This window comes from Bacillus rossius (genome assembly GCF_032445375.1).
Source record: "Bacillus rossius redtenbacheri isolate Brsri chromosome 9 unlocalized genomic scaffold, Brsri_v3 Brsri_v3_scf9_2, whole genome shotgun sequence".
NCBI classification, from domain to species: domain Eukaryota; kingdom Metazoa; phylum Arthropoda; class Insecta; order Phasmatodea; family Bacillidae; genus Bacillus; species Bacillus rossius.
The window spans coordinates 13,428,653-13,441,057 of record NW_026962013.1 but is presented as its reverse complement, the minus strand read 5'-3'; the positions used below and the strand labels follow the sequence as shown (position 1 = coordinate 13,441,057).

The window sequence follows — 12,405 nt, the reverse complement described above, 5'->3', positions numbered from 1 at the left end:
ACTTTTAACCGCTAGCACCACCTGTTGACCTTAGCCGCGCTTATGCGCAGGTAGCCATTCCGAGTCGTGATAGCTACGAATACTCAGCAAAACGTAAATAACAACAACCAAATTTAAAAAAAAAATTATTGTACCGTGGAAGTTATACATGATAGCAATCAATTAAATAACCTTACTAGTCCACTTTTTGCTTAGTTTTTATTAATGTTTTTTGTTTCTATTTGAGTTATTACTAGAGACCGGAAAAATTCGCGAGTTCATTTCGCGATAGGCTGAAATACAAATAGTTATACCTCAATGCAGCCTCTGTTATTGGCTCACAACTCACCTAGATGACTCTGGGCCAATGAGAAACACCCCAACCAAAGCTGTATCGAATCACAGGCTGCTACGTTGGGACGTCTCACAAGACAGCAGCCAATGAGTGGGTCACATTTGACCGAGTGTAAGTAGAACTATGGAGTTCATCCTACAGGTCATTGAACCCGCGAATTTTTCCGGTCCCTAATTATTACTTACACTTATAACTAGAGACCTGTAAAATTCACGGATTCATTTCGCGATAGGATAGAGTCCAAATACTTTTGACATTATTTTGCTTCAGTGATTGGGCCACAGTTTATCTGAAGGACTCTGGGCCAATGAAAAATCTTTAACAGAAGAATTAGCGAATCACGATCATTCCAGTCAACAGGTGTTACGAGTCGGTAACCAATCAGCAGATGTAATTTGCACGAGTGCATAGAGGATCATGGAGTCTATCCTTTAGGGATTTGAAATCGCGAATTTTACAGGTCTCTACTTACAACGTTTTAAACACATCTTATGCCAAAAATTTAAGTAATGTATACTGTTACGAACGCAGACAGGACCGCGAACACGCCAGGTTTCGGAGCTGGCTGGCGGCCCCGCCAGGCCACTGGCGTCATGCGCCAATCACGTGGCCGCCACTGACGCGAGGTACGCCGCGCGTGACTGGCCGGATTGCAAGGGTCGTCGCTACCCGCCCTCCCCCCTCCCCCTGCGTCGTCCTACCTCGGCGCTGTTATCTGTCGCCGGGGAATTCCGCGGGTCGCCGCAACCTGATTGACGCTGCTTTTCTGGCGGGGGGGTCGTTACCACAACGCCGAAATACCATAACGCCCGAATGTCAAAATTGACCACAACGCCGACAGCTAGAAAACTGCTGTGTACCACAACGCCGAAATAACAACTGAATGAATTTAGGTGTGAACGTACTTTTCATTGTCCCGACTTTCAAATAATCGGGGGCAAATGTGTTTCTTTTTATAAGAAAAAAAGGGGGAGTGTATGCTGAGGACCCCGAATGGCTCGAAAACAATCCAAGTCGAAAGTGAATCAATTTTTGAAATTCTGTGGTTTTAACCCTTGAGAAGCAGTCGACTTCGGGCAGATTTCCCATCATGCCCGATCTAATGGATATACAAAAAAAAAACATGGTTATTGCTTTTTGCACGAAAGTAGTGGTTTTTTTTTCCTGTGCCCCCCCCCCCCCCCCCCTTTTTTTCCACTCTTCGGGTCAAAGTCATGAAATTATTGTATTGTCATCCGGATTACATGTACTAGCAAAGTTTCAAATCGATACGACAATTAGAAGTAGGTTAAATTCGACTTACAAGATTTGATTACATAGTTAGTTACAAGTGAAGCTAATAAAAGCGTGTTAATAAAAATACTAGCCTGCAATATGAAAATCTCATTTTGCGAAGAACTGCAATCCTACAAATTCGTCGATTCCATCTCGAGTACGACCCCATTCTCTAGGCTAGATGGTAAACTTGCGCCTGATCTCGTACCAGAAGTTGAAAAATAAACCCTCAGCTTAGAAAACAGAAGTAAGTACAGATAAGACTTGGCACAAGACACAAATTTTTTCCTTCAGCTATTTTTTTTTTTTTTTTGCGCCATATTGGTTGGACGCCCAAAACATTGGCCGACCTTTAGTGTTTGCATTGTGGAATCAGTTGTACAAGACTGCATTCTATTGAGCGGATCAATACGACGATAGCGATATTAAAGATTGACTTCAATTACGTTTCCTGACAATTCCTTACTCCGAGGTTTTTTTTTTAAAGGCCACGAAAACGGGAAGCCTAAGATGTACATCAAGTTGTGTCCTTGCCCGAACACGCCCGAATATTCACCTTCGGCCAACCTTGGGTTTATTTATATATATTTATATTTCTCTGTTTATTTTAATGTAGCTATACTAACCTAACTAACCGTCCATAGTGTTTTAAAGTGTTTTAATGTTGCTAACCTAACCGACCACTTTTAATATTTGAATTAATTGTTCCTGCGCAAAAATAAAACAAATCCCGAGGTTGTCCGAAGGTGAATATTCGGGCGTGTTCGGGCAGGGACAGAGCTTAATGTACATCTTAGGCTTCTCCACGAGAACTTACCATAGAAAATTGAAAGTAACACAAAATACTATCCAACCATGGAGTTTGAAATTGTCAGGAGACAACGTGCTGTGACGTAGTTGAACTCACTTCCTTCTACCTCGCCATCGCCATAATGTTCCGCCCAAAAACATTGCGGAAATTGTGCTTGATAACTTCTCTTGATGGTTGGTTAGTTTAGGTTAGGTTAGTATGAATTAGAATATCCGAAATTAAAAAGTCACTTTCAAAAATAAAACAGTAATTTAAACCTGTTTCCGGAATGCAAAAACTACACTACTTCATACACTCACCATGTAAACACGCAGATTTGGCCACCCCCTCTATACAACACTGTATAGTATTTTGGTTACATTAAATGCTCAGAACATAAGACTGACGGCATAAGACTGATTTTTCGACTTCTACGTTGACCTACGATTTTCCTAAATTAACTGTTAAAATGACAGACAGATTAGAATTTTTGCTTAAATTATTAAATATTATTTTGTAAGGTACGTAGTCTAATGCTCCAATCCAATAGCGCGAAGAAATGGTCGTGACACTTTCCGATTAAAAAATATTCGTTTTTCCATCGCGTCGTGGGTGCGACGTTATTGAATGCCTGCGCGTAATTTTTTTTCTAAAGATGTTTTGACTAGTGCATTATTATTATTCCTTATTATTTATATATTATTCTAATAAATGTATTTATCTGTAAATACTAATACATTTATTCATGTTCAATATTTTTTTTCTATCGAACGTTAAATTTAGACTTAACATATTTCAAAAATATCAATAAAAATATTTTGTTGACATTGATGGCTGTAGTATGCGCGGTGCATGTGTAATGATAAGAAACATTTTGTATGTACTACTAGTTTAGTTTTGTCTGTCGCTCAGGTGTAAAAAAAAACACGACTTTTTGCAATCACATCGCGTGATTCCAGCATAATAATATTGCACTTGCGACTTCACATTTAGAGATAAATACGCTTGATGTTTACTAACAGAAGATTTCAAAGACAAACACACGACATACAGTACCTTACAAGCAGTCGAGTAGCAAGCCCAAAAAACCTGTCCCGAAGGACAAAAGCAAACGAACTCTGCAAAAATTAACACCAGTTCTTTTTATGAGGCATGCTTAATCACAACGGCGCTGATGTCGTCGGAAACATGACTCCGCGGCTTTATTCCCTCTTAAGACTCAGGTCGCACAGCGCTCATGTGTTAAATACAGCCACGGAAAGTTGGCATCACCATGACGTGCGCATGCGCGGATAGCACTAAAAAAAAAATGGGGAGCACTGTTCGATTGTGCAAATTTCAGTAATGCGAGGAATATATGATTGTAACTTCCCAGCTTACGACGCTTAGATTACAGTACAGAACAAACGACGCCCACTGTTGCAGGTTCGATACCACTCAACTTGTTAAAATTAGTATTCTTATTTTGTATACTACCAATAATTATAGTAAGTTTTAATTTCTTTCATTTTTTTACTGTTTGTCGGTTTTTTAAAGTCTATAAAATAGTGTATTCTGATAATACTATTACACTCGTGTGGGTACATTCTGAAAAAAAAAAATTTAAACACCAATAATTTTTTTTTTCAAAAGAGAAACGATTTGTAGCAGTCGTTCACTATTACTAACAGGATCATTCCATTAATTATGTACTACGGTTAAACAGAGCCATTTCCAATACTAAATTATATAAAACAATATTATATTTTAACCTGTGTATTGCAGATGTATTTGATAGATTTAACTGAATTACAATACTCAACATTGATATGGGCTTTGAAAGTACGTGACAAAACAGGATTAAATGGCACCCCCCATCGATTATCAATATCATTTCCATTAACTTTTATTGCTATTCCACCGTCTTCCGGAGACAGCCTTAGATACTCAGGATATCCATCTTCAACTGTTTGAGTTTATTTTAAGAAAGGCCTTGGGTATCGTTTAGTGCAAACACCAGCCGCCACGCAAGGTGAATTGAAGTTGAACGACTCCACACGGGCCATGAATCATCGTTGATTTAATAATTTCATTAAGTGTTTGATCCTGATCGGGGTCAGGTAATTCAGCCCTTATAACTTCGTCAATAGAGTCGGGTCATTAAATTAGAAATATATCCATTCTGTATCCCGGTTGCGTTTGTTTGCTCGTTCAGTGGCAGGGATACTGTACAAGTCATAAGACAAGAGGTCTCGTGCCGAGTCACGGGATGCCGGACCAGAGACCTGGATCCGGCGCGGCCAGATGGCGGCGGGTTGCCATGGCGCCGGGCTGCTGGGGTCCTTATCGACCAGCGATACGCGCCGCACGCCCACCGCAGCTGTGTTGACAAAACACAGCGCCCGCCGGCTGTACACAGCTAGAGCGGGGGGGGGGGGGGGAGGGGGGATATGTTCCCCTCCACTCCCTTTGCAAGACCCACAATCCTCGTTACTACCCCCAGACACGATGAATCTGAAGGTTGTTCTCTCCAAGGGCGTCCTATAATAGTTTGTAAGGGAAAAATTGAAAATTTTTAATATTTTGAATGGCAAATGGCGACTTTAAGGAGAAAAAAAAAAGTTTCTGTTCCAACCCCGTTAAAAGCTTTGTCATTTTACTAAAACACTAGGTCACGGTACTTTCATACTCTATAATAAAGAATGACATGTTATTTTGACAACTTTATTGAATGCAGTGAATATTTAGCAACACAAATGCAGGATCAAAGTCCTTATAGCCTACATTAAACCACTTCTACGTATTACCAACTTTTAAATAATTTTCTTGAAAGAAAAACACCTGATTACACTTTTTTTTTTCCTTTCCCATATCCCCGCTTAGCCTTTTGTCCAATTTAAAGGTAAGGTAGGGTATTTCAAATTATTCAATTTAGCGCAACACTTTGCGGTCTTAAAAACACATAAAATGTGGTCAACTGTTGTTATGGTCCTTATTACACAATTTTTTCTAAAAGTATTTCACGTTTCTTGAACGATTGATTTAAATCATTTAAAAGGACATATGCCACTGCTGGTTTTCACGGCGTGTCATAGAGAAACCACAAGAATGGACAAGTAATACAAACACAAAGAAAAACAAGCTAAAATCAACCGCTGTCAAATGTAAAATGCAAAGACAAGTACAGAAAATTCCGTGGAAAGAATCAGACAAGTATTACAACAGAGACGCGACACAGTGGGCTGAAAACAAGAGACAGTTGCAACAGGAACAGTAAATAAAGACAACAAAAAAATACCTAGGACAATACAGCGACAGATAGTAGAACCCAACGATGATAACTAAACATAATGTGGACGACACAACAACACAGAGAAGCACAATCGATGTGACAAAACAGATGTTCTTGACACTACAACGACTACAGCACATACGAACACAACGCTGCAGTTACGATTTTATTTTGGGGCTGTTCTAGAATGAGTGTTGCCCAAGCCTTTTGAGAAACTCTCAAGGTGATATTTGTATTTTAAATATAATTTTGCATTTAAATACACGTTTGCAGTCTTAAGAGGTCGACAGTCAAGAGTGTAACTTCATAGCCAACTGCCGCGCAGGGTCGGGTCGACCCAAAGTTGATCCATCACAAGATCGGTTCGACCCGGTAGACTTTCCGAACGAGCAGGGTAGAAGTCAAATCGTAGACATATCAAACCCGGTTGCTTTTTCCGTAAACGACCACACGGGCTTGCGCACACGGGCTGCAACTTTATCAGCACGCATAGTAGAACGAAGCCTCGCGGAATGGCTAAATTATAGTCTACTTGTATCCTCCGCGTACCACTTATTTCTATTTTGCGTTAAAATATGACCTTTCAAAGTTTTTTTTTTTTTTTTTTTTTTAGTTTATATTTTATGTTATCTGTTAACTACTTACAAACAGTACACAGTGTGTTGTAAGCACGTATCTATTGTAGCTTTCACCACACATTAACGTATAATTATCATCCTTCAGTCTTCCACTAATTATCATGGCCGAAGTGGGCCACATTTATAGCCCGCATGAGTCACTCTTTTAGCCGCAGGGGGGGCAGTGACCCCAAAGTCGGCTGTGGAAATGAACCAGGTTGGTCCTATTTTTACGGCCCGATTAGGCGACAATATAGCGCTCGTACGAAAGAGCCCGCATGTTCACAACGGCAGGTCTCCCACTGGCTCCGATAAAAACTTCCACCAAAACTGTGTCCGGAGTCGGCATACACGCAGCTACTAACGGGTACTTTCAAAAGAATCAACACCATCGTTGAGTTTTTAGAATATCGACAACCTCATTTGGCGTACAATCACACGGCGTGGCAACTGTGTACAATAAAAAAAAAAAATGTTGCCTGACGGCACGCGGGGATAGAAGTGAGTAAATTTACACTTGCTGAAAGTTTTTTTTTTTTTTTTAATGCATACTGTTGGTGTACTATCATCACAACATAACGTGTTATTTTACTTTATGTAAATAAAATTTTACAAAGACACTGTAAATGTGAAACTATCAGAAGAATCGCTCATGTGTATTTTCGAACGAATGATGAGATTTTAGAATATCAACCTACATTTGAGGTAAAATTACTAGTAGTGATTTCGCACAAGTAATGTGTAAAAAACTCACAAACAGTGTTTTTTTTCCCGAATAAAATATAAAAATGTAAATATACACTAACACCGAATGCGTAAATTTACAACAAAACAAATTTAGTGGACGTTACTTTGGAACAAAATCACCACACGATACTTCATTCACAGTTTATGCAGTATTAATTCATGTCCACTGCTGAGTTGCTGATTAACCGTTGTAATCTGTACTATTCTCGATAAAAGAAAAATATTTTTAGTGTTAAATTACAAATTTGCACCTACACACCGTGTCAAATTAATCATTGTCCATTTTATTTAACAATTAAATGTGATAGCGTTAAAAAATCGCCCGTAAAGACCAATTGTTCATTAACAGCTATAAGCTACAAAAATAATATATATCTTGTAATTAGTAAAAAATTAACATTTTCATTGTTAATGTAGATTTACTCAACGATGCAGTGAAATCAACTGACAGTTGTGGTTAACAATACATATGCATTCATATGTAACTTCATATATAAAAAAGAGTCATAATACACCAACAGCTACGGCATATTTACCAATCCATAGCAATTGTATTTTTGCACTTTTTATAGTATTTTTTTTACTTGAACACAAGAGTGAAAATACTTCAACACATGCACGCTTTTCGCGGCCATTGTCTGGAGTTGCTCGGATCCTGGGTTTTCGGTTGTCAGCTAACTTCTACCCTGATGATGGCGACTGCAACGTCGGCCGAAACGTGAGTGATATCTTCGCCAGAAACCAAGCTACTCCCCGGGTGTAAAAATCACACTAACGTCGGCATAGACACTGCTGCCACTGATCAAAAACACTGGACTCGAGACAACGTGTCTGGTTGGACTAAAGCGGCTTCATGCAGCTGCCCACGTTGTTAAGTTTTCATTACTTAATGATTATGATTTGAAAATTCTTTAACGCAACTTCTAACGTGTCACGAAGGTTCACTGGAACAAGACATACGGGTTTTAGTTATTCCATACGGAGCATTATAATCATCATGGTAAGATCGTTGTGCAGTATACTGACATGATACGAGGAGTTGCCAAGTATCATGCGAACCTCGTGGGTCGCGCCATGCACACACCAGCCGGCGGAGACACAGCGAGCGGCGAACGACTCGTCACCGTCCAGGGTTCGATGCTCGGCGGCCATCTTGTTCTGGCCCGCCCAGCGCCAGGCTTGCCAACCTCGGGGCGAGGGCGGCGGGCGGACGTCCTGGGACGCAGGCCCCATGTAGGGCCCAGGACACAGCCAACTGCCTGGTCAGCTGAGCGAGGTACGGGGCTGAGGCGGTGACTATGCTGGGTTGGTGGTCCTAGCCGCTGGTCATTGCCGAAGCTCCAATACCTTCCCGATCAAAAAAGAGGGAGTGGATCCCTAGCTCTGGAATGTATAAACGAACTGGAATTTTCCCCACTCTACCATGTTAGGGAGAATGCCGGCCGTAGGTCGGAACAATCTGCAGTGACCTGGTCCCTCTCTCATTTCAAACCTCGAGCAGAGTGCGCCGTCGGCGGTGTCTTGCAGTTTCCGCGGCTCGCTGCTCAGGACTGTCGCCGGCTGCCCTTGCGACGCAGTCCGCTGCAGGTGTTTCGCTCCTCGTGTTGATGGTAACGTGAAGCACTCACGGCCACCCACTGCGGGTTGATTGCGGACACTCGCGCAAACATGCGATGTTCTTCACGCTCCACCTAGCAAGTACCCCATGGTCATCACGAACCAACATGCGCTGTGTGTTTCGTTATGTCTTGTCATAATCCACGGGACTTGTGAGCCACGGTAAAAAAATCAATGACGTCAAAGGCCAGCAACCTCCGAATCTTAAATGTGTGCGTTAAATAAACTATTTTCATTTTGTTTCAGTGATAAAATAAATATTTTATTTCTACTTTAATTTTTGTTTCAAAATTTAAAACTATCAGTGATTTTTTTTAAGTAATTAAAATTTGTGACGTTAAATAAAGGTGCAATACATGTGTTTTGCCATAGCAAACGTAAAAAATAGATAAGATCCTAACCTCAAATGTTGATTACGTAAAACTTCATTGTGAATAGGTTTGGCTCCTAACACACCCAGCTATGTTAAAATAAAATCGTGTCACTTAAATGTCACATCATTTAATACTTATTATAGTTAAATTACATTGCTAACCTCTTGTTCGTTTCACACCGCCAACTGACACATACACGTGGTACATGACGTAGCACCGCGGTGCGATAAATACCGTCCGAAATGTTTGTTGATACTCAAATATTACGGTACACGCCGTCACAACGTCATCAATTAGTCTGAGTTTAAGCGAATATTGTCGTGTTCGTAATCACGCTTACCGCGTCTTGTAGGGAAGCCTATGATGTACATTCTGTATTGCACAGACCCGAACAAGCCCGAATATCTACCGTCGGCCAATTCATAAACAACCATTAAAATGATTTGACAGTGTTTTTTAATGTAGCTATACTAACCTAACATAACCAACCATCCACAATTTTGTAAAGTAATAAAAAAATTATCCTGTAGTTGGCCGAAGGTAGATATTCGGGCTTGTTCGGGTCTGTGCAATACAGAATGTACATCATAGGCTTCTCCGTCTTGTATATCGCACGCGGCGCGTGTGTTCGCGGGACGGAAACAAAGAGGTCGGAGTTTCCGGAGCCACCGCCGCTTGCTCCTTGGCGACAAAGAGGCGGGCGCGCAGCCTTCTCTCCTTGCTCGCCGGCGCTCCGCCGCAGAGAGCCGTGTCGCCACAAAAGAGGCACGAAGCACTTTTCCGGTCCATTGTCGCCGGCAACAAAAGCTCGCGCGCCTCAACTCCGATCCCTGGATGCCCCCCGAGGGCATTTAATCAAGCCGCGCTTTATGTCCTCCACGTGGGCGCGACACTGTACAGCCCCGGCTAGCTGAGTCCGGAGCAGTGGCGGATCCAACGGGGGGCACCAGGGGCAAGTGACCCCCCTCCCCCCCCCCCGAAAAACCAGTTGTCTGCTACATTAATATTGCCGACAAAAATGATTGTTTCTGAAACCAATAAAATATTTTAAAATATAATTAATGAATTTTTTGTAGAATCATAAAATCTGGTGGTTGGACGTTGTGTGCAGTGTGAGTAGATTAAATACAAATTTAGTAATTTTAAGACATTTTTTTTTTCTCTGGCTTCTCTGAAATCCTAGAGGTGAACCTCTGGATCCGCCACTGGTCCGAGTGCAGTTCTGGGCGAATGTGGTCTTTCCACTGTTACAAATATATTTATACAATTAAATTTGAAAATACACTTTGTAAAGGTTTATAATAAACACCGTTTCTATCCCTGATATTCAAAATAAATAATTTATTTAAAGTATATGATTTAAAAGCACATATATAATTTTTATTTGTATGCAGCCTTTAATATCTTGTCAAATTTTGTTGCTTGCTGCAAACGCATTGTAAAAATTCATTCGCATAATTTTTTTCAAAACACGCCTTCAATAATAATTACTAAAGTACCGATATATATAGCCTTATTTTTTCATCGTGTGAAAATTTCGTTGCTTGGTGCGCGCGAATTGTAAAAATTTAGTCATTTCTTCATAACGCGCCTAAAGAAGTATGACTTAAAAAAAACTGTTGTAAGAAAATCAATCCGATCCTTAATGCAGGCAGTGTATCACCGTATTTACGCCTGTTCCGAGCGTGTCAGTCGCTGAAACGCAAATGTATGCACGCCCACCTCATGAATCATTGCATGCTGCACGTCGAATACATGTTTCCCCTAGAATGGGGCCACGCCATCGACTCACGTGCGAAATGTGTTGCCTACAAACCAGGCGTTGCTGATATTTTACTCATCACACCAGCAACCCTTCTAAAACGATTACGGTTTTTTAAATGGGCCAGGCCACAATAAATAGGACATAGTTGCATATTTTGATATTTAATTTTATATCAGGAAAACATATTAAACAAGTATATCGGGCTTAAACTTATTGTAGACATATTGCATTAACGGCTTGGCAAGACCGTTGGTTTAATACGCATGCTCGAACTTAAATAGTAAAAATGTTTGGTCACAGAAGGACAACAGTTGTTTTTTTTACATTTTATTACATTCCAATTTCCTGTTGGTCAAATATTTCGTCGTAGGACTATGTTACTTTGTATGAGTAAACAAGAGAAGAAGAAAAAGTGGGTGTAAATATAACAAGATTACGTGAGTAACAGCCCATTTTCTCCCCCATAAAGCTTATGTCAATAACTTCACTGATATTATGCAATTTTTTTCATAATTTGTCTTCGCCACTGCCACTCGCACCGAAAGCCAGCGTGCATCGTCTGTGCCACTAAGTCGAAAGGGTCCGACTTATTATATATATATATATATATATATATATATATATATACACACACACACACACACACATACATACAGATATATGCAAAAACAACCTGAGCCATGAGTTCTACAAATTTACAATAAGGAGTGAAAAATATTATTTACTCAGTAGGCTAACTTTTCATAGAAACTCTTCTTTTCAGCAGGACATTTCCAACAGATATTTTATTTTTCAGCAGGCTTATATATACATATATATATATGTATATATGTATATATACATATATATATGTATATATATATATATAATGTGTGTGTATTTTAAATAGGTGGGAAATGTAAATAATTTTCACTGAAGTTACGCACGCGCGCGCCGTCCAAGTCGGAGCTGGTCCCGAGCCGCGCCGGAGAAAGCCGAACGAGCGAGGCGCGACGTGTCAATAAGAAGAGAGGAACCCGGCGACAGTCACCCAGCCGAGCCGCGGTCGACTGGCCGCGCGCTTGCACTTTCCCCGCCGCGAGTCCTTTCTCCGGCTGAATGCTAACACACACACACACAAAAAAAAAACGGGAGGAGGGGGGAGAAGGGGAGGGCGATTTTTGCATCGCAGATCCGACTCGGACTCGCTGCTTTCCGATTGCACAACCACGGGGCATTCGCGGCTAGCGTCCACAGAACCTGCGGTCCGACGGCCACCCGGCGATCCAAAGCTTGAAAACCTTCGTCATGTTTGTGCCGTTAATTAGTAATTTCGACACGATATATTTTAAATTTTTATTATGGTTTTAAATTTTTGTGTGGAAATTTTATTTGCTCTACTATAGTGTGATTTTACTTTGTTAGTCGGGTGTACTCCTCTGAGTTAAACTTTGTCTCAGTGCTCTGAAGTCCCTTTCCCATCGGCGTATCGGATATTTTGCTGGCCTAATCCCTGACTGGCAGACAGTTTACCATTTCCCCCGCCTTCAGTCACGCCTCAAGCCTGTAATATTATTTCTCTTCGTGACCCTAACTGCATAGACAAGCCTGTAGCTTGCAGGCGACCAGTTCTCAG

The 12,405-nt window shown here is 40.9% G+C and overlaps 1 protein-coding gene across 2 annotated transcripts in view; it reads right to left on the bottom strand.

The window, feature by feature from the left end:
• Window positions 1–12,405, bottom strand: part of LOC134542795 (beta-1,4-N-acetylgalactosaminyltransferase bre-4-like) — a 39,227-nt gene that overhangs the window by 13,632 nt on the left and 13,190 nt on the right. Inside the window, exon 1 of one of the 2 annotated variants that reach the window (XM_063387326.1) lies at window positions 3,456–3,655. The exons of the other annotated variant lie outside the window; for it this stretch is intronic. The gene's annotated coding sequence lies outside the window, so the exon portion shown is untranslated. Of the gene's footprint in view, window positions 1–3,455; window positions 3,656–12,405 lie in introns of those variants that run through there. 2 annotated transcript variants of the gene reach the window in all.